The 22,857-nt window shown below is 30.4% G+C and overlaps 1 long non-coding RNA gene and 1 pseudogene across 1 annotated transcript; both read left to right on the top strand.

Moving 5' to 3' along the window:
* Window positions 1–203: 203 nt before the first annotated feature.
* On the top strand, window positions 204–2,031 carry LOC106752549. Its single transcript, XR_001375154.2, has 2 exons — window positions 204–958; window positions 1,433–2,031. It is a non-coding gene; the product is annotated as an uncharacterized LOC106752549 (long non-coding RNA).
* A 17,165-nt stretch (window positions 2,032–19,196) lies between these two features.
* On the top strand, window positions 19,197–19,676 carry LOC106752526 (annotated as a pseudogene).
* Window positions 19,677–22,857: the final 3,181 nt, after the last annotated feature.

Here is a 22,857-nt window from a genome sequence, read left to right on the forward strand (position 1 = left end):
ATATATATATATATATATATATATATATATATATATTACATGATTCAATTAAAGTACTAGTATTCATATGACAAAACTCACTGTAAATTAGATATCAGTTGAAACAAATTATTAATTAAACTTAACAATTTATAATTATGTGAAATAAAATTGGTTGATGACGATTTAATAGATAAAGCCCCACATCTGAAGCTTTAGTAACTACATTACATAGCAATAATATTGAGGTGGTTGAAGAATAACTTTGAAAAAAAAAAAGAAAGAAAGAAGGTAACGAGAGAGGAAAGTTGTAATTGTTGGGTGGTTTGGCCTTGCTTATAAGAAATTGGCAAAAACGTAAAAGTTGCGGGATTCACAATGTTTCCTCACGTCATGAAAATGATACAAGGTGTTGACATCACTGTCACTAGCAAAATCATCAAGGCCCAAACACTTTGTTCCGATAAGTATTAACTGATTGATTCCATTGTAACGAGCAAAAAATGATCCAAAAGGCGAAATGGGTCCAAAATGCACAGATTTCTTAGTTTGTAAAGAAAGAAAAAAGGTGTGCAAGAAATTAATGACTCTGCACATTGAATCAACAAGAATTAGTAATTTTTTTATGCAACGTACATTTTAGTTGGTTGAACCGAGACATTGCTTGATCTTGGACAGTGACCCCTTTGGCATATACAATGACTACGACTTGACCCTCAATCCTTGTCCCTTTCTGTACCAATAAAACCCCTCTTTCATCTCCATCACTTCCTTCATTCTCTCTCTCTCTCTCTCTTTCTTTCTTTCTCTCGGATGCTATCTATAACTTGCATCATCTCCACTCTCTTCACCTCTCAATCAGCTTTCTTCAACAAGACATGATCAATAGGTGAAGATGATGATAGTGCATCCTCGTCATCAACGCAAGGATTTGGTGCCTGCAACTTCTTCTTCAAAAACAACAAACTGTGCATGCATGGTAAGTTACTCAGTGTTGATTCTCGGACTTCTCACTTTATCAATTTTGTTGCTGCCCTTGGTGTTGCCTCCTCTGCCACCACCGCCCTTATTGCTTCTCTTTGTTCCCGTTTTCATCCTCTTCGTTCTCTTTCTCTTAGCCTTCTCACCTTCCACTCTACCCAACATGCCTGTTCTTTCATCATGATCTGGGTTGTATTCTACCCTTGCAATCAAAACCTCTATTTGCCTTGTAAGTTCCAGAACAATAAGCAGCAGTGGAGTTAATATATATATCTTCTGTTTTTTCTATCAATCATGGATTATGTAATTTGTATCTAGTGTGTTATTGTTCATTTGCCTGGTTTCTGTGATGTATTGGCACCCAGAAAATGTTAATTTTTGAAGCAGAGTAATGATTAACTGACGGGAAGTTTGCAAAATCGGGTCTTGCAAATGGTTTTGATGATCTGTATTAATTGTTATATATATGCAGAAACATGGCTAGTTGCATACATATCACGCTGCAGAAATTAATGATGTCACGTGAAAGTACGGATGAACAAGAAAACTAATATATATAGATTTTTATTTTCTAGGAAGAAAAGTAATGTAGGATGTTATTAATGTTGTGTTTGGGGGGATGTATTTGACTATTTTGTTTCCTTTTAATAAGTCTTGTTAAATTGGTAGTTTTGTTGAGATAATATATAAAGCAATGTATATGAGAAGTTGATTGTGGAATTTTCTCGCCATTAGTCAATACCAACCATAATTAAGCCCAAATACCAGTCTTTTCCATGGCACTAACGTCATCTACGCTTTGAATTTATGAGAAAGAGTTGTTAAAGACTGCATTCAAAAAATGGAAGATAACATGTATATCAGTATCATCCACAAGGGATTTCAAAACCCCATTTTTGAAGGGGATTTCTCAGATCCATTTTTTTCTTACGTCTTGACTTGGTTCTTGCCGAAGAAGAAGACCTGTACACTTCTAAAACAAACTCAATTCTGAAAGTTAACCATGGACATTAACGTTTGACTTTTGTGAGTTATCTTTTTATTCCTTGAAAATGTACTTTCTTTTTACCACTCTTGTGACAATTCTCTTCATAAAATAATGCTTAAATGCTTCTTTCTCGGCCTGCAAATATGTTAATGTCTGCTTTTAGTTTCTCTAACATTTTTTATAATATCAATTTCTTCTTATTTTGTCTTTATCATAGGTTTCAATACATAAACACTCGTGTCATGCAACTCTGTATGATGATCAAAGAAATTATTTAATTTTAATATGACAAGGATCGCAATTTAGAGATGGATTCATAAAGTAAAATCAAACGTATTAGTGTGCTTACATAAGTTAATTTTAATTTTTGGTCCTAAGTTAAGTTATGATGTTCAGTTTAGTTCCCGCTTTTAAAAATGTTAATTTTTAATCCTTATGATATGAAAAATGTATCAAATCAGTCCTATTCGTTAACAAATCACAAGTTTTTCATTAAGTGATTTGTTGTTCATAACACCTTCGTTAACAAATCACAAAATATTAGATACATAGATATGAAAACTTGTGATTTATTGTTCATTAAGTGATATCATGAGGACTGATTTGATACATTTTTCATATCATAGGAACTAAAGATTGACATTTTTAAAAATGATGACTAAACTGAAAATCAGAACTTAACTTAGAGAAAAAAAAATGGTTTAAACCTAATTTTTATATAAAGTTTATAAATAAAAAAATAATTGACTAAAAAGAATAAAGCTCACTTATATTATTTTTAACAAACAATAATAATCAACAAAGCATAGAAACACATCACGCGCGCCACCAAAAATTTTTACAAGTAAAAAACAATATATTTAAACGTGAAACCTTAAGAATCCTCCATGGCGGTTCTTTGAATCAGTGGTTGAAATTGTTCCTAATTATTTAAAAAATAGTTTGGTATAATAAAGAGATATTTTATGAATAAAAAAAGATGATTTTAAAAATTGAAAGTGAAGCGTTGATGTGATGATAATCTGAATTGACGGTGTGTGCAGAAATAGGATGGAAGAAATGACAAAGTAAAGGATCCCTTGCAGGGTGCAGTTTAGGAAGAATAAAAAGGAAAACAATGATTGCATCTTCACCGGGTTCTCATTGTCTTGTCCTATATATCAAGTTAACTGAATTTGGCTAAAGAGATGAGAAAATACATTATATATATTTTTTGTAATTTATAATATGGTGCATTGCATGCATTTTCATAGTACCATGATGATTTCACAAAAAAACACCTCTTTAATCCATCAACCATGCGTTACATAAAGCAACCTTTATCATTCTTCAAACATCAGAATCATCTAAAACCTTAGGCTTTTATTCTTGGCTAACCAAAATCTTCGACCAATCCAATATGTTTCTAATATATATAATATATATTTATAAATCTCATATGTTCATTGAATCAAACTATTCATTTTTCACATGTAAAACCCTTTTTTAAGACTACCACCAGACAAGTCTAACAAATTACAATTAAATTGAGGTTTCTTTATCGTACACATGCAATTTTTTATTAAATTTATGGAAATTTATAAATTATAAGAAACTTATATAAATTGTTGTACATTCAAAATTCAATGTCTAATTATTTTATTACAAAATAATATATATAAATATAATAAGAAAATTAAATTGTGTGATGAAGAAAAAATATAGATCATGATTTCAAAGTATGATTTTGTTTTCATTAGATTAAATTCGTGTTTTGGAAATACAGCTTTTTTTTCATTTTAAAATAGTGATTTCAAAATGTGACCGGTAGTTTGTTAAAATTTACCTATATCAATCTACTTCAAAAGGCGTTAGCGTTATAAAAAACTTTCTATTTAAATATTTTTATTAGAATAAAGTTTTAATACTTATTTTGGTTCTTTTTTTTTTTTTGGTTCGTTCAGATTGGTTCTTTCTTTCTTAAAAAGTTCACTAAAGTTATATTTTTTGCAAAAATTAGGGAAGTTAGTTTTACAAAGGGTGTTAATTTTGCTCACAGCAGAGCTGCCCAACTCGTAAATATTTGATGACTTGTAACGTTCTTGTTGTGCTGGCATTGTGACTTCATTAGATGTGTAAAAAATAAATAAATAATTCTGACGTGGAACTTAGTGAAGTTAGGGTTGAAATAAAATCTGAATTTGGGGTAATTAATTTTGACTATCCCTTATTACTCCCAAATTGGGAATTTTCATTCTCAGAAAAGTTGGGGAGCAGAGACTCTGTGACGCATGCAGAGGTAGAGGCCTCTTTGTGGCGAGAGCGATGGTGTTGCGGAGACACTTCTTCCTTCCATTTTCGCGTGTTGGTTCGACCTGTAGGGAATCCTTCTTCTTTCTCTTGTTTATGTCGTTTTTTAATGCAAAGGGGATGTGAGACAGTGGCAACGAAGATGGCGATGGCATTAACACGGTGGTTGGCGAGGACAACGATTACTTCATGACTAGGATTTTGGAATTCTTTTTTTTTTTCCATTGTTTTTCGCAATTGTAGTTCTTGATGGTCACAAATTGGAAACTTAGGGGTTTGATTTTAGGGTTTTTGAAATTGGAAAATTTTCCATTGGGGTTTTTATTCTTGATTTTTCTGGTGTATCGATTGGAGGGGTTGGGATTTTCGTTTTTAGATTGGATTTTTGTGGTGGTTTCTACAGCAGCTGGTGGTGCCCATGAGGGTGGCGGCACAAGGAAGGAGAAATGTTTCTACATTTGATTTTTGAGAATGGAAATTTCTAATTTGAGAGTAATTAGGGATAGTCAGAATTAATTACCCCAAATTCAAATTTTATTTTAACTCTAACTTCACTAAATACCACGTCAGAATTTTATTTTTTTTTACACATCTAATGAAGTCACAGTGTCAAGCACAGCCAAAACGTTACAAGTCATCAAATATTTGCTAGCTAGACACTATTAGCAAAATTAGCAAAAAGGACTAACTTCTACAATTTTTACAAAAAGTAGGACTTTAATGAACTTTTTAAAAAAAAGAAAGAACACTTTGAATAAACCCCTCGAAAAAAGAGACCAAAATAGATATTAAATCTTTAATAAAAAAGATGAAAAAGGGTAATTTGTAGGTAGTGTGGGTGAAATACATTGGAATGAGACACGTTATGATTGATGGGGTGGATTTGTAAAACAGAAACAGAAGCACGCGGCCACCACACCCTTAACCACTAAACCTTTTCCCGGAACCATGCAGCATGAGGGACTCCAACCAACATCTTCATGCCTCCCATCCCTAACCCACATCACTCACTTTCCCTTTACTCAATAATTATAAACAGACACACACAAAGGATGCTCCTTTTTCATTCTTCTCCTATACACACTATTTCTTCAAATGTCCTATGATGCCTTTTCCACCTCACAAACATTTTTATTCTCTTACTCTCTCACAAATTATTTTTAATCAACCAGGTTGAGCTTCGTATATGCATAAATTAAGATTATAATTTATCTTATTGACTTTTCGGTTTCCAAGTATGGTGATGGAATTCAAATCACTCCTTTTTATATCAAATATTCAAATCACCTTCTGCAAGTGGTTTTGATTGACTATGTATATTATGCAAGAAAATTCCAACTCACAAATATTCCTCATTTAACAACATTGCCGCCTCTCACAAACAACAAGTGCTCATTATTTTCTTTTCTTTTTTCTCACACCTCCACCGCCAAAATTCTTCTTATTAGTCCTTAAGAAAAATAGAATACATAATATCATATATACAACAAATGCTATCAATTTAGATATAGAACAAATATTTTCTTTTATATATCACATTCACAATACAAAATCAAGAGATTCACTACTGATCAAGGCTGGTTTTACAGTGGAATAATTTTTTAAATGTAATTTAATCCTATCTCCTTTGCATGTAGTTACATTATTTATGGCAAAACCAATTAGAACAAGTAAAAAACAAAATGAAAAAAAAAATTAAAGTTACATTATTTGCAGGATAAATTAGTTTAGCCGACGAAATTGAACACTTACGCTATGCTTGAAATTTATGATTTAATTTATTTACCCCTTAAGTTTGAATCTCCATTCTGAATAAGAGTGTTCTTAGCTGGAATTTTAAATTAAAAATGATTGAGTGTTTTATAATTTATTACCACTATTATAGATTAATCATGTATCTTATGCAACATTTAATTTTATTGTTAATCCTATTTCTTTTAAGTATAAATTTCAATTTTTACTTAATTTAAAAAATATTATTTTTAATATTTATTCATATATACTATCAATTTTTCAACTGGTGTTATATCCTTTCTTATTTTTTACCTTTATTTTCCAAATCATTTTTCTATAATTAAAAATAGCTTGATCATGGCATAAATAGCGTGTTGTAAATAAAATAACTAGTGTCTAAAAACATTTATTTATTATGAACTTTCATTGTAATATATAATTTACATGTATATAGTTAATTACATTTATGCTCATATTTATTTTTAGAAAAATAAAGATTTATCCTATGCAAATGGAGTAAATATAAACTGAAAAAAAATATCATCAAATACTTTTGTCTCCCACTGTATAACAACTTTGTTTTATATAACATGTCACAGTCGCTTAAATAATATCTACTTTGCTTCTTTGGCCCGCAATTAATTGCTTTTAAATCTTGGTACTATTTGGTTTATAATTTTAACTTGTTAATGCAAACTTTTAATATGGAGGTTACAAGTGGCATAAGTATCTTCCATATGAATGAAGGTGCATGCATGTATTCCTTTACTGTTATACTATTAAGTACAATAATTATTCTGCAAGTGGTCCAATTTCATGTTTAAGTGCCATTTAAACAAGTTTCATTAGGATATCCAATCATCCAAAAGTTAAATAAAACTGTGTAAAATTAATTATTAGGGTTTATTTTTATGTCGTTTTCATCTTTCTCCAGCAGTGATCAACAGCTGCCTTGTGTTCTTAAATTTCTGACAGAGAAACAAGAAATAGTGTAAAAATCCCAAAATTCGAGACAAACATATGATAATGCTTATTAGGAGTAAACAAATTCACATTATAATTATTAATAATAGAAGTGAGTTCTGTTTGGAAAGTAAACTCTATGATATAGACTTTAACTATAACTCTTTCGAAATATATTTAAAATGAACTCATAACTATTTTAAAGTATAATTAAAGTCTTAATATAGTTTTCTAAAAAGATTAATTCAAGATCTAAGACATTCATGTACTAATTCTTTAATTTTCTGTTTTAGTTCAAGTGGCACTGTTGCTCTTAATTTCTATCTATGTTTAGTTCTATAAATATATTATCATCGAAAAAGATAGGAAAAAAACCATTTCCACAAAAATAAACTTCAATCTAAACATTATATATATATATATATATATATATATATATATATATATATATATATATATATATATATATTATAAAAGTTGCATAAATAAATTTTTAAAATATAAATATATTATAGAAGTGATAAAAAAATAATAAAATATATTATAACAGATTTATTTTGGAAAATCTATGACTATGTAAGATTATGCACTTTTCGTCCCATCCATTTTTTCATCCAGCTTTTTGGAACATGATATATTTCATATAGTACTAATATGGTTAAGTTTATTAGCTTTCTAAATATGATCATTTTTCATATCATATCGTGTGTGTCTCTTAACTCTTATCATCTACTTATCTTTCTTTATATGTTAGATACTAGTATAGTCAGGATTGTCCCACATCTCAAGTCTTCTTCAATACACTTAGACTAATTAACATTTTTTCTTAAAAATGACTTATTTAACAATCCTAAAATTAGAACTTCACATATACACATGCATTTTTATATATGTGATAAAAAAATTATAAAAAGTATTATACATGTAAAATCATTTAGCAAGATATAAATCATTCTTAGTTTGAAAATAAATATCACATAAGTATCATCCAACGTAAAGATCTATTTTTGAACACAAACAAATCAATTTTTCTAAAAATTAATGTTTTCTCATTATTTTATATTTTTCTCATTTTTATCTAGAATTTACAAGATTTGGACATAAAACATTCTATTAAACAACCAAATATATCACATTTATTAATATAACCTCAAGTTCGATTCTTCCTTTTATATTCTTTTAATCTCAAGAATTAACATCACAGTTATATTTTCCAATAACTTCTCATACTAACATACTTTCAAATAATATTTTTAACAAAATTCACACATTACACTAATACTAAGAAACTCTCAAATTTAATAGTAGTAAAACTCAATTAACTTTACATTTGTAATCCAATTTAATTAATTTTTTTACAATGTCTTAACTTTCCCGTATTTAAATCAACATGCAACTATACTATAGCATCTACACCATAACAATTTAAATTTAACAATATTAAATTAAAATGCAAAGAACAAATAATCTCTCTTACTCAATGAGGGTATTAAGTGGATTTTGTTTTTAGCACGGCTAATTTTTTCCAAAATTTGTCCTATATACATAATTAAACTTTAAAATAATCAATTTTGTGATTTTATGGCCAATATAACATCTTAAAGTCTATTTTATTATTATATAGCCTTATATGAGTGTTAAAATAATAACATCTTAAAGTCTATTTTATTATTATATAGCCTTATATGAGTGTTAAAATAGGAAAGAAAAAAGAAAAGAAAAATATATTTTATTATCATAAACTAACATATATAAGGATCGTTCTAACTCCATTAACTGTTTTGTTTATGCAATTGTGTTTAATTTTCAATGAAAGACTTATAAAGATTATAATAACCGTGTCATTGTCATATATACCTAAAATATAACTTTAATACTTTTTATAATTAAGAAAAAAATCATTTATTTATCGTAAAAGTAGTACTGGGAGTTGGTGTTTTTATTGTTTGGTTTTAGATTCATTGTAAAAAAACGACATCTTAGATGCAGTTTGGCAGTGTTTTCGAGTTCATCGTATGAAACTGCGTCTAATGAAAATCTTCCTTAGATCCAGACCATTTAAATTAATAAGGATTAACATCTGTAGAATATGTGTCGTTTAGTTTAGAGAATCTAACAGGTAATTCCTTTATAATTTATTATAATCTTAATCAAATGTAGATGATTCAAGTGTTTGACTATGCATAGATTCCCTCAACCTTTCCGTACTATATTAGTTCTAGTTGAAGTTTCAAATTTTTTATTATTTCTTTTTCATTCCAGTAGGTGACTCACACATATTTATACGCACTTTATTTTGTACTTACAACTTTAATTACAATAGTATATATAAGCTAAATGAACAAGATACACCTTTTTATACCTAATTATTATCTAATTTTTTTTTTCATTTTTGTATATTAATAAAAGAATAATTTGACAGCGAGACCCAGGCAAAGAAACACTCACTAATCGAAATAGTAGCAGCCAGCTAGTTGAAGTTAAAGAAAGAAAAACCAACAAGTTTCGCAATTTTTAATGTAGTGTCAGATTCACATGGTCTTGGTTTTCTTCTAACACCAGACTGCATGTGTCAGGTGGTGATTTCAAGTCCATTGTACGATGCCTATAAAAGGAAAAATGTACAGTTGGTACACCACAATTTTCAGATAAAGTGCTACGGAAAAACAAGAAAAAGTAAAATAAAAATTTAATGAAAAAGGTTGAAAATGTAATAATTTATTTTACAATCGAGTTTTGTGAGTCAGATATAAACTTTTTTTTAATATAATATAAAAGTCATGATTGAAATTTATTCTAACAAAATTTATATAAATATTTTATTTATCGAATTGTTCATTAATTTATAATATATAAATAAAATTAACAAGTTTTTCGAGAATGAATAGAAACACGAAAATGTAAAATATTGAAATTTTGAAACAAAAATAATAAAAAGTGAAGTTATTAATCTTTATTAAAAATGGCCAAAGAAAGGAACTGGTCCTTTAGCTTTACTTTGTTGACAATATAGAAGAAATAGCGACTTAAAGCGAGACAAGAAATTTCAAAGTAAAGAAATAAAGTTGGTTTGGGATTTTAAGGTAGGTTCATGAACTTAACAAATGAATCTGAGTGAGGTCAAATTACGCTTTTAATTAAAGAAATTATTTCAAATTTCAAAAAGTAAAGATTTATCACTTCGTTAGTTAAACATACATCCTTTAATATTATATTTAGAAATAATATATAAAATTTTAAGAAACTTGAAAGAAATTGTTTCCCATATTTCATTATTATGCGTGGTTTGTTTGGATCTATGCATGAGTTTTACTGGATAATACCATAATGAATTATCTATTTTCTCTTTCTTTATTAGAGATTAAAAAGTATATTAAACCTTTGCATGAAATAAATTTAATTTATATACTTTTTTTATAGAATTTTTTTATTTATCTTCTTTTTAAAAATTATGAAACTAAAGTTTATTTAATGACTTATAAAGTGACTTTTAGAAAGGATAATAAGAAAGATTGTGGGTTCTTTCACTAATATTTGAGATTCTTAAGTTATAAAGTTAATTCGATGGGTTTAAAAAAATGTGAGAAAAATTATGAGTTCAATTCTCTTTATTAATAAAATACTAATAACTAATATTTATCAATAAAAATATATATTAAATTTTATTGGGGCGTAAAAGAGTATTTTATACCATTTTTTTTTCTTTATAGTAAGTTAATTTACACTGCATACATAAATATTAATAGGTTTTCATATAATTTCTTCAATAATGACAGTAAATTATTGATTCCAACATTATTACAAACAATAATTTTGATACCTCTAGTTGTTAGCAATTATAATATGATGTTGGGAGAAAATGGAGACGAGCCAAATCTTGTGTTTTAAGACTCAAATTAATAAAAAAAAACAAAAAGAAGTCAAATGAGTTGGAATTTGTTTTATTGGTGTGAATCCAATAACAACCGAGTTTGATCTTCAGCTAAATATTTGAAAAACATAAAACCCAAAAAAATAAAAGAGACATAGAGGAAACTAAAAACTAAAAATAAAGAAAAAATATATATATCGTCTCAAAAGTTAGATCTAAAAGATAAATACACAAAATTACAGATTACGAATAATTAATTAGTTTTATGTAAAAAAAATGAATAGGCGAAATTTCACAGTCAAATGTTTTCAATTGATTGAAGCTGTTAATCCAACTAAGTCCATTTCTTTTGGTGAAGTTTAGTTTGGCCACCAAACAATTGGAGAAGGGAAAACAATGTGCCAAGACAAAGATTCAAGGTTGAATTTTTTTTTTATTTTTGGAGGATTATAGTTTTAATTATGTGAATTAGCTCAAACCATAAAGCAGATTATAGTTTTTGGAATCAATTTCATCTAAGATTTTTATCAATGTTATTAAAACTATTTTTCAGCCTATCTAAACCAAAGTTTTCAATAAAACTTTATAAAGATAATTTTTTAGTTGTTATGGTTTGGGTTACTTTTTTCATCCATATTGGATATGATTATTGTTTGTGGATCTTAATTGTGTCCCCAAAATTTGATTAAAGTTGACAAAAAGATAAAATTATATTTTTTATTTATTACATATTTTTATTTTATAATTATTGAAATACTTATCCACCTCAATTTTATAATCCATGGAAAATTTTCATTTTAAATTGTTTAAAATCATTTAAAGTTTCTCAATAATAAATGACATTACTATTCGATGTGAATTACTCTACACGTAAAACCCAATAAAATAATACCAAACTGTGAAACTGAGTTAACCTCTTTTACGAAAGCATATGTAAACAAGTGAAGAATAAAATATACAAAGGTTGAAATTGAAAGCAGAAAAGTGGGTAGCATAAAACATATTAAAATGCATAAAAATATATAGAAGTTGGCATGGAAGGAGTAGCAAAGTTTTCAAGTTGCAATAAAATCTAGCATGAAAGAAAACCAGCTTGATCCCATAACGGCGATTAATTAATGAACTCACTTAGTTTATGGATATAAGTGCACACATTGAGAGAAAGATGCAATGAATGTTGACAATAAAACACCAGTCGACGACTATAGCAGCATATCAAATCCATTGACATTTACGTGAGAAATTGTTAAAACGATACCAACCACAAGGACATTGTTGTTGTTGTTGTTTAAGAATACTGTGTTGTTTATTTTATATGTTGTTGGATTAGGGCATTTTAAAATCTAAAAGTGTATAACCAAAAGGGGAGATTCTGATTTGTGATTATGCGCAACTTGGCAATGCTTAATTCAACACAATGCTTTGCTTTAATGTATAGACAAAAGCCAGCATCTATAACGACAACATGTGTTGGAGAATGACTTATAGATCATGCGGCTTCCTATGCTATAAACAAGAACTGATGTTAATTATAGTATACTATTATAAATTATTAAAATAATTTAACTTTTAAAATTTATTCTAAACACTCTTTCAATCTTTTTAAAGAGAAAAAGTTCTGGAAATGAAACTAATGTAATCCCGATCGATATATAGGACCTCCATATCACATTTTCTGCTTCATTTTTACGTGTTATTTTGTGTTCCGTTGTTATGTTATGGATATAAAACTCATTTAGGTAAAAAAGAAAAATGCTTTTAATCTAGTAAGATATTTATTTTTTTAATTTAATGGGGGCACCAAAACCTTTATTTACACATTTGTGCGAACAGCATCACTACAAAAGTTTCTTCAAATTAAGATTTAGTACTATATATATCAAAAGTTTAATAACACACTATAGGTTGTTAATTATAGGCTATAGCCAGCTAGCTAACCTAATTTATATATAAGATATTTTAGTTTAGCCAGAAACATGTTTCCAAATGCTACCGTAAAAAAACCGCAAAGTTGTAATAAACAAAGGGTTTCTTCTTGACAGTTTTAACAAGTTGCTGAAAATAACGTTGCCACCCTATCAATAGGTTTCGGAATCAAAAACCTATGACACAATTTGTGTGATATTTTGCACTTTTTATGGCACAAAATTAATTCAAATTCACTAGCTGTAAAGGAGTTGGTTTATTTCATAAGTCTGCTGGTGAATAAGTGAATCCCTGGCATTAATAGCGATGAGTTATTGTATTATAGTGGGAAAAGAAGTTCAACTTTCAGACTATGTTAGATGCACTGCATTTATTAATCTTTGCCAATTTAAAATAACTTATTTAATAATTTATGTAAATTAAAGCGTGCCATTTTACAAAATTTTACATTTAATATCCAATAATCAATAAAATAAATTGTCATTTTATCAATTGAAATGATAACTCGTAAAATGTATTTTCATTTCACGATGATGTATTAGGTTGACTATAATCTATCTCTCATAATAAGTGAGATGATGATATAATTGTAAATATGATAAGATTTTCTATGTCGATTATCATTAGTTCTGACATAGAAAGTTAGTATGGTAATAGTTTCATAATAAAGTAGAAGACTTTCTATGGTGATTGTTACTAAAACAGACATAGAAAGTTCGTAAGGTGACAATTTCGTAATAAAGTAGAATATTTCTTTTTAAATTATACCTATAATCGACATATATGGAAAGTGAAGCGATAACAATTTTGTAATAAAATATAAAACTTTTTAAGTCAGTTATAATATCTTAAATCTTGTTCTTTTATTTTTCTCAATTTGCTCCTCCTTTTCACTTCTTCTCTCCTTTTCGCCACATTGTCGCTCTCCTCACTGAAGTCTCCTCATTGCATTGTCGAAGTCTCCCTCGTATTCGCTCCTCCCTCTCATGATCTTTAACCGTTTTCGTTCCTCATTGTCACAACTTTCATTCTCCTCACCACTACATTCGTTTGCACCATTCTTGCTCTCGTTGTTGCTCTCGCTTTGCAAGGTTCTCTCATTTTCACTTTGGTCAACCTTGAACCCTAATCTATTATTGTGTTTATTGGGTCAATTATTGGTGTTTATTTTGTTTATTGTGTTAGTCATGACAATGTTGGAGTCTCATGCCTTCTTGACAAAGAAGTACGCGACAAAAGTGGTATTAACTTGACCGAATTCAACCAAATTATGATTGTGACTGACTCAGTTGAATTTGACCAATTTCGATAAAGACAACATGGGTCAAATTTAGATGAATTTCAATCAAACTAATTTGGTCAAATTTGGACTAGGATGACTCAACCAAAATTTTACAAATTTTGATCGTGGTTGAATTCAGCCAAATTTCGACCCTGGCCTGACATAATTCATCTTAACCTCTGGACTAGTCTGAACCTTTGACTCATGTCAACCTATTACTACTTTTGACCTAGTGTGACCTAACTTAGCATTCAATCTCTGTACTTATGTACTACTATATGTTTCATCAACGAATTAATTTTAAGTTATTAAGTAGTAAACTAAATTATAACTTAAAAGGTTCAGTTTTTCAAAAATAACTATAAAATGATTCAGTTCAAGTTTTATTATAAACAATACAATACTTTTAGTATAATATGGTACAACTATTTGACAATTTAATTCAGTTTGATTAATTTTGATGACGAGTATGTTTAAGGATTATTTACAAATATTCTATGTAATATGTAAAATACGTTACATATGTAGATGTTAAATTCAACATTAAACAGAAATTAGTGAAAATTACGTATATAACCTATTGCAAATCAAACATCTTAGGACATGATTAATGTGATATCATTTATGGAGTTTCCTCGTAATTGATATGCCTATTAAGTTTGATTTTTACGCGTGTTCAGAACACAGTGAGCAATGATGTAATTTTGAGCTGATTGATTTTGGATAATGATCTCTCTAAGATCAAAAGAGATGGTTATCCGTTTTTTTTTATCTAATAAGTCAAAGATTGTAGCAAATACCAACTCATGAATTATAGATATGCACCACCTAGATTGAAGTCTTCTAGATAGATAGAAGAAAAGCATTTGAAAGCAAGCAATTCTTCCTTCTAAACATGTTTTTTACTTTGTCTTGTCTTGTATACAAAGTTGATTCATGAATGATAATAATAATATGATTCAACCCCTTCTGTCCAACTAGTTGTATCTTCTTGGACCAAACACCTTCACACACGAAATAGCGCCACTTTTTTCGTCCAAAAAACACACGGAACTAACTTTTTTTTTATTATTTCTTCATGGGTTCTATACCACTGAATAATGAATCAAATTTATAAATTTTAATAAATATATTTTAAATTTAACTTAATTTTATAAAATTAAATTATTATTATTATAAAACTAACGTAAACACAAACAAAAACTTGTATATATTGTTTTTAAAGATTTATTCATTGTGCAAAATATAGATTTTTTCCAAATTTTTAAAAATCTCATAATTAACAAAAAAAATTAACAGCGTAAATATAATAGAAAAAGATGAATAACTGATAGAGAATAAGGTGAGAATGAGAGTGAGAGATGTTTGAATTTGTGTCTTTTTTTGAGAGATGAAGTGAATCTATTAATAAGGGAGGAGGTGGATTCAGATATCCCAACCTCCCACGGCTAAAGTTTTCAGAAAAAACAGAAATAGGCCAACGTTCTTCGTGACTTACGGAAATGCCAAGACTTTGTGGGGGAAAAATAACAGCTTCGATGCATGGAGAAATGTTCCCAAATGCGTCTCCATGACTTGTGGCAACGCTTCAAAGGAGGAGTAACCACCATAGGCATGAGCCAACGGTTAGGATAAACCTAAATGTGATAGATTAAATTGAATATTTTATTTGTTTAAGAATTTGGTTAGCTTCATAGTATAATGGTCCGTAGATTAATATAGTGGTTATTAGACAACGATAAAGAATAAATAATGTCTTAATGGTAGAATTTACGGTTTTGTAAATGAAAAGACAACATGCAAGTATAAATTTTAAATGTCTAATTGACACATCGTGTGGAAAAACATCATAAGCATATTCAGAAATATCAAAGTGAGTGTCATTTTCTAGCAAATTGACATCAAAGTTGAGAGAGCCTGAATGTTCGATTGAGAAAGAGACAATGAGAAAGAGATGACTAACCTTGCAAACAGTGTGTCTCTGTCCTAATTGACAAAGAAAGTCAATTTTAACAATCGGGATGTACAAATGATAGCTCGTCTAGAATCCTAAGACATGTGGAATGTTGTTGTGAATGGCTACGAAGAGCCTGTGGAAGATGTAGAGTAATCAATGGCCAAAGTTTATGCATTAAGAGAATCAAGGGTGACAGGTCAATCAGTCATATACATATTGTACTGAGTTGTTATTCAATCTAGCTTTGAGAAGATAGTGAATGATAAATCTTCAAAAGAAGCATGACAAATTCTTGAGAAAGTCTACAAAGACGATAACCATGTAAAACAAATTAAACTTCAAACTCTTATGTGTGACTTTAAGAGTATGAGAATGGAGAATAGACGACGAGTGATCGAGTATATATCTACAGTGGAGGCGATACACTAGTGCAAAACGTTGTTTAACGTCGGTTAATTTGAGCTTTTAACGTCACTTTAACATCCGACGTCTAAACGGGTGACGTCTAAGGGATGTCGGAATTCCTCAGAACCGACGTCCATATAAACGTCGGTTAAAGATATCCACCGACGTCTCTATAGACGTCTGCTAAAACTCACATCGACGTCTAATTACTCTGTATAGACGTCCACCTATAATTAAACCGACGTCAACATGAATATATAAAGAGGTTTAAAATGACACTAACCGACGTCTATGTTGTTATAGACGTCGGACATGGCTTTAACCAACGTCTAACAACAATTTTGTGTTTTAGTGCAGTTTTGATCCAGCCTTTCGGTAGCATTGTGTAACATNCTNCTCTCGCTAGTTTCCTCACAAAAAAAGCTTGCGTCTTTTGAATCCTCTAGTCCTTTCAACCCAAAACCGAATCTGGGTCCATGGCTACTTCCCATTAATCAACCGCAACAAAAAAAAATTACGGTGTCAAGAAGTAAACAAGGACCCAGGTTCCATTTTGGGTCAGAAGAACTAGAGAACTCAAAAGATCGCCACTCTTCTTGTGAGGAAACCAGCAAAGGGAGAATGTTGCACTATGTTACCCAAAGACAGGATCAAAACTGCACTAAAACACAACACAAAGAAAGCAAATTTTCATCAGTTCAACGACAATATAATCGATAAAAAACTAAAGAAAGTTTAAACGGGAAGCATAAAAAAAAACCACGCACCTGGGATGCAAGAGAGAAAAAGGAGAGGAAGAAGACAATGACGTTATGAGAAACGACAATGCAATGCAGCAAGAGATAAAAAGTAGAGGTGCGCAAGCGAGTAAAAGAAGAGGAGAAGCAGAGAAAAAGGAGAAGAGATGAAGATGCGATCAGAAACTGAATGTTGAGAAGAGTCTGCGGTCTGTTTAAAATGAAATGGGGCGTCGGTTGCTCCAGAAACCGACGTCTAGGAAGCTGAAAAGATTGACGTTTTGGTTTCCTATCAGGGAAGTTCACGTCGATGCCCCTAGCAGTCGACGTCTACAACCCTCGAATTTGGTGAAAATACAGGAAAGTAGACGTCGGTGACCCTCAAAAACGACGTCTACATTGAAGAATTTTTGTCTTCCCGCCTTCCAGACAGGCCTTAGACGTCGTCGTTTGACTACGTGACGTCTAATTGCCTGGGGTATTAGGTGAACAACATTAATTGTAGCCCAATCGACGTTGCTTTTTCACGGGATTCGACGTCTATTCGACGTCTAAAGCTGAACCGGTTGACGTTTGATTTCCTGTCAGTGACGTAGACGTCGGTGCCCTTTCTAGCCGATGTCTAAGCTCCTGGGATTTGATGTTTAGCATTAATTGCAACCTAGTAGACGTCGGTCCCCCTGAAACACCGACGTCAATAGACTGTCTTATCACATACCTCAGGCAATTGGACGTCAGTTTGCGGCATGTGCAACGTCTATGATGTCATAGATGTTGCCTGACATCGAAATTGACGTCTAGTTTTCCAATTTATTTACAATAATGCCACCGTTTTGTAGTGGACGTCGGATTTTCACGAAATGGACGTCTAAGGGGTGACATTAAACATCGTTTTTGCACTAGTGATAGTAAATCAACTCGAAAGAAATGTAGAGGAGTTGAATGCCACCTGTATTGTGGAGAAGATCCTAAAGTCACTAACTAAGGACTGCGAGAATATTGTGTGTGCAATTAAGTAGTCCAATGACTTGACCATGATCTTGGTTGAAGAACTTGGTCGGTCTTTGAAGGCACACGACAATGGAGGAGAATGTTGTTTGAGCCACTTTACTTTGGGCAAAACTTGACCTAAAGGAACGTGCTCGAAACATTTGAGGCCAAGGTGGTCCTAAGCGAAGAGGTCGTGGATGAGGAGATCGTGGCCAAAATGATGACGAAAGTGATTATGAAGACGATCAGGAGCAAATTGGTCAATAGAACTAGTGTGACCATGGACAAAAGGGAGACCGAGGAGGTCAGTTAAGTAAGTCTGATATGTTGAATGCTATAAATGTGGCAAGCATGACCACTATGCAAATGATTATAGATCAATCAAATGTTAATATTGTAGTAAGACCAGTCATATAGCAAAATATTGTCGAGATGAGAGAAAGGAGGAGACAAATCTCCTTACTAAGGAAGCCAGTGAAGAAATTTGAATTGGCAAGAAGCTTAGATGCGGAGTTGCCAAGCACGAGCTGCAAGCCCTGGTTATCGAGCTAGAGTGCCAAGCTACCGAGCTGGATGTCGAGCTATCGAGTAAGAGCCTAAAAGTTAATGACAAAAGCACGAAAGAGCATCTACATAGCTCAGTGGAGAGCTTGGAGGAGTTGATGGAGAACCCAATCAACATCATGGAGATCTCAGATAGACATAACGTAAATGTTGGTTCAACAAATGAAGATGTAAATGGAGCAATGATAAGTATATCAATGAATAAAGATGAATGAATGATGAAACTAAGATCATAGATGGCGAAAAAAATGTTGTTGATGCTTTGTACAATTTTCCTCTTAGGAACCCTAACTTTCACCCAAACGAAGAAATTAAAGGAGGAATTGAAAGAAGTAACGAACTTTGATGCTGAGATTGATGAAAAATTTGTCATGACGTTAAGGGCATAACCAAAAGGCCAATAACCAGTATCTGCTTCCTTTTGTTATTATTGATGAGAATGGAACATTTTGGTCCAATAGTCAATGGTGATGCTGTTAGTACATTCAATTTCTAAACGAAATGTATGGTTATTATTGCAAAGTCTAAGGATGCAAATAAAGGAATTTGTTGAGAAATTGGAGAAACTAGCACAAGAGTTGCTAGATATGCTTTGTGAAAATATTGGATTAGAGAAGGGGTACATGAAGAGGGCATTTTATGGATCAAGAGAGGTCCTCAGTTTGGGACAAAGGTGGCAAATTACCCTACGTTTCCAAAGCTAGAATTTGTGAAGGGTTCTTGTACCCACAAAATTGCGAGTGGGATAATACTTCTCTTGCAAGATGATAAGGTGAATGACCTTCAACTTCTTAAAGATGGGCAATGTGTGGATGTGCCTCTTATGCGCCATTCCATTGTTGTTAACCTTGGTGACCAAATTGAGGGAATAAGCAATGGGAAATATAAGAGTATGGAACATCGTGTGATTGCTCATAGTGATGGAATGAGAATGTCGGTGGCCTCATTTTACAACCCTGTAGTGATTTGTTATCTACCTTACACCATCATTGTTGGAGAGAGAGGCATAAAGGAAGGGTTGTTATTCTGGATATAGTAAGCATAAGGATTTATAGTATTTTTCGTTGGAGAAAACATCTTTGTTATAAAGAAAGGTGTTTCAAAAGATGAAAATGAAGATGAGAGGAATCCAATCACCAAGAATGAATTGGTCAAAGCAATAAAGAAGTCAATCAAGGTGAAACCGAAGAAGTCGACATTTAATGGAAAGAGCAAGTTTAATATGGATTGATGCACTTCGAAAAGTCTAGATGAAAGACAAAATAAACATTTAAGTTTAAGGGAGAATTTTGTTAGAGTAAACTTAAATGTGATACATTTAATTGGGTTGTTTATTTGTTTAAGAATTTTGTTAGTTTTAGAGTGTAAGGATAAGTAGATTAATGTAGTGGTTATTAGATAATAATATAGAGAATAAATGGTGTCTTATTGGTAGAGTTTATGATTTTGTAGATAAAAAACAATATGTAAAACTATAAATTGTAGAGTTTAATAGTTTATGGTCTTAATGATTGACACATAATATGAAAAAATACTATAATCATATTTAAAAATATGAAAGTGAGTGTCATTCTTTAACACCAGAAATACCAAAGTGAGTATCATTTTCTAACACCAACAATCATGGGTTTTATTCACAATAGATGAAAAGTTACATTCAATCAAAACTAATATATTTTTTTTTTACATTTATAAAATAAGATTTACATTCATTTATATATAAATGTATTTTTTTTATTTTTAGTTAATATAAAACATTCAATACATCCTTTTCATGCAAGACAAATACATATGGATGTATGACTAAACATTAATAATAATTTAATAATGAATAATATAATAAATAATAAATATTAGTTATAAATTTCGAATAACTGTAATAATATATTAAGACACATTAAATATAATAATTAATAAATATTAAAATTGTTAGAATAAGTTTTGATTATCTGTAATACCGACATAATCTTTAAACTTAATTTCATATTATAAAACTGGAATATTTAAATTATTTATATATTATCTATGCAACTTAGCGTGAATGTTAAACCGTGTGCTATGCGTCAAACAAGATGTTGGGTGATGATGTTAGTGGACAAAATTGGACTCCAAGGTTCGTGAAAGAATAAATTAGTAGAAAGTAATAGCAACAGTATAAGATGCAAGAAAGTGACAGCATTTGGAGACTTTGATGGTTATGATTGACATCTGTGAGTGCAGGAAATTGTTAAAAAGATGTCTCCATGTCGGAATCTTAGAGGGTTCAGACGACAATAAGATATATAAAATCGACAACTCGGTTGAAAAGATTGTGCCAATTTTGTGATATAACAAAGTGCCAACAAGGCCACATTCTAATACTAAGACATCACAACCCAAACGTGTCAAAAATGTGTTTGACATTCTAATACTAAACCAGATTTTCTTCCTATCTAAGTGCTTCACAATTATCCAACCCCCAAAAAATACTTAATATCAATTATTTTATTTTATAATTTTTTAATACGTATGTTAAAAAGAAAAAACAAACAGGTAAACAAACTTGACATTGGATGATTTTATGCATACCAAAAACATGTTATTTTAGAATGCTTTTGGCAAAATCTAATCCAAATCTAATGTTTTTTCTTCTTCTACGTTAATTCAGGAAGCCGAAAGGCAATTTAGGAACATGTTAAGGGGAATGTAACAAAATTGGTCAGACCAAAGTTTTACGACAAGTATTCAAGTAGTGTACAATTCAAACTTCTAATCTTAGGGTTGGACATGTGTTCAAATTAGTAAAATATTTTTCGTTTCGAGCTAAATCTTTATAAATTTGTTTTTGGTATTACTTTAAAATGCTTTTTATTAATAAAAATATTTATATATATATAAATTTATATTTGTTTTTTTTATTTTAAGTGAAACTTTATTTGTACACCAACATTATATAGGTTTTGTTCAGTTTCAAAGTTCTTTGTTTCAACGGTTCTTGAATTCTTGAGGTAATTAAGAGAGAAATTTCGAAAACATTTCAGCTATATTCATCTGACTATCAACCATACATATAACAATTTAAAAGAAAAAAACAAAAACATGGCATATATGATTTTACACGTACTCTTTGATATATGTGCCTCATTTTTGTACGATATGTTATTGGATCGAAGTTGTGTAGTGTAGGCCTGGTAACTATGGCGAATTGGTGTTGGGCGGCTTCCTCCTGCACTCCAGTTTTTCTTCCTGCACCACATAAAAATGAAAAACCCCAAATTAACCCGCTTATAAAACAAAACTTGTCACAAACTATTTGTTGAGTATTGTTTCTTTGTACACCTCAAAAACTCCAACGACCACCTTTTTCTTCGTTAAGGGTGTGTTTAGTTGGGGGTAATTGGGGGAGAGTGATTGAGGGAGAGTGATGGAGTGGATTTGAGAGGATTTGAGGGTGATTTTTTTGTGTGTTTATTTGAGTGGATTTGGAGGTAATTGAGAGTGAATTTATGGGTGAAGTTTGTGAGAATTAGTGTAAGATTTGATTGATTTGACAGTTTAAAAAAAATTGTTTAATTGGTAGAAATTAAAGATTACCAAAATGTCCCTAGGTATTAAAATAATATAAAATGATATTTGTTAATGTTAGATGTAATTGTAAAAATGATTATTAAGAGTTAAAAAAAAAATGGAATAATAATTAAAAATAATTTAAATAATTTTATTAAATTATACTTTAGTGAATTGCACAGTGTGAAACTGAAACTATGCACTGCATGCTTCTTATATTTTATATCATTAATTAATGGCATGGCTTAATTTTACAAAATGAAAAGGGGCATTATGGACAATTCCTCCTTCATCCCTCCAGATCTTCGCATAATAGGGAGTGATGCTACAGTGCAAGAATCCCTCTATTACCTTCAATTGATCGCCTACAATCACTCTGAAGTGAACATATTTATTTTCTAATTACTCGCTCTTCATTGCTCGTGAACAGCTGATCTGAACACGGCCTTAGGGAAAGAGTTTTATTAAGCGTGCGGAGAAAACAATAGAAGAATAAAGTCCTCACAATTGACATAAGATGCATAACTTTTATTTCTGTTTAAAAAAGTCAGAAGTCCTACTTAATCCTTTAAAATTAGTTAACAAACATAAATTTGCACTTATTTCGAACATCTTCTGTGTAAAATATATTATTTATAAGATCTT

The sequence above is a fragment of the Vigna radiata genome, unplaced genomic scaffold (genome assembly GCF_000741045.1).
Source record: "Vigna radiata var. radiata cultivar VC1973A unplaced genomic scaffold, Vradiata_ver6 scaffold_154, whole genome shotgun sequence".
Lineage (NCBI taxonomy): Eukaryota > Viridiplantae > Streptophyta > Magnoliopsida > Fabales > Fabaceae > Vigna > Vigna radiata.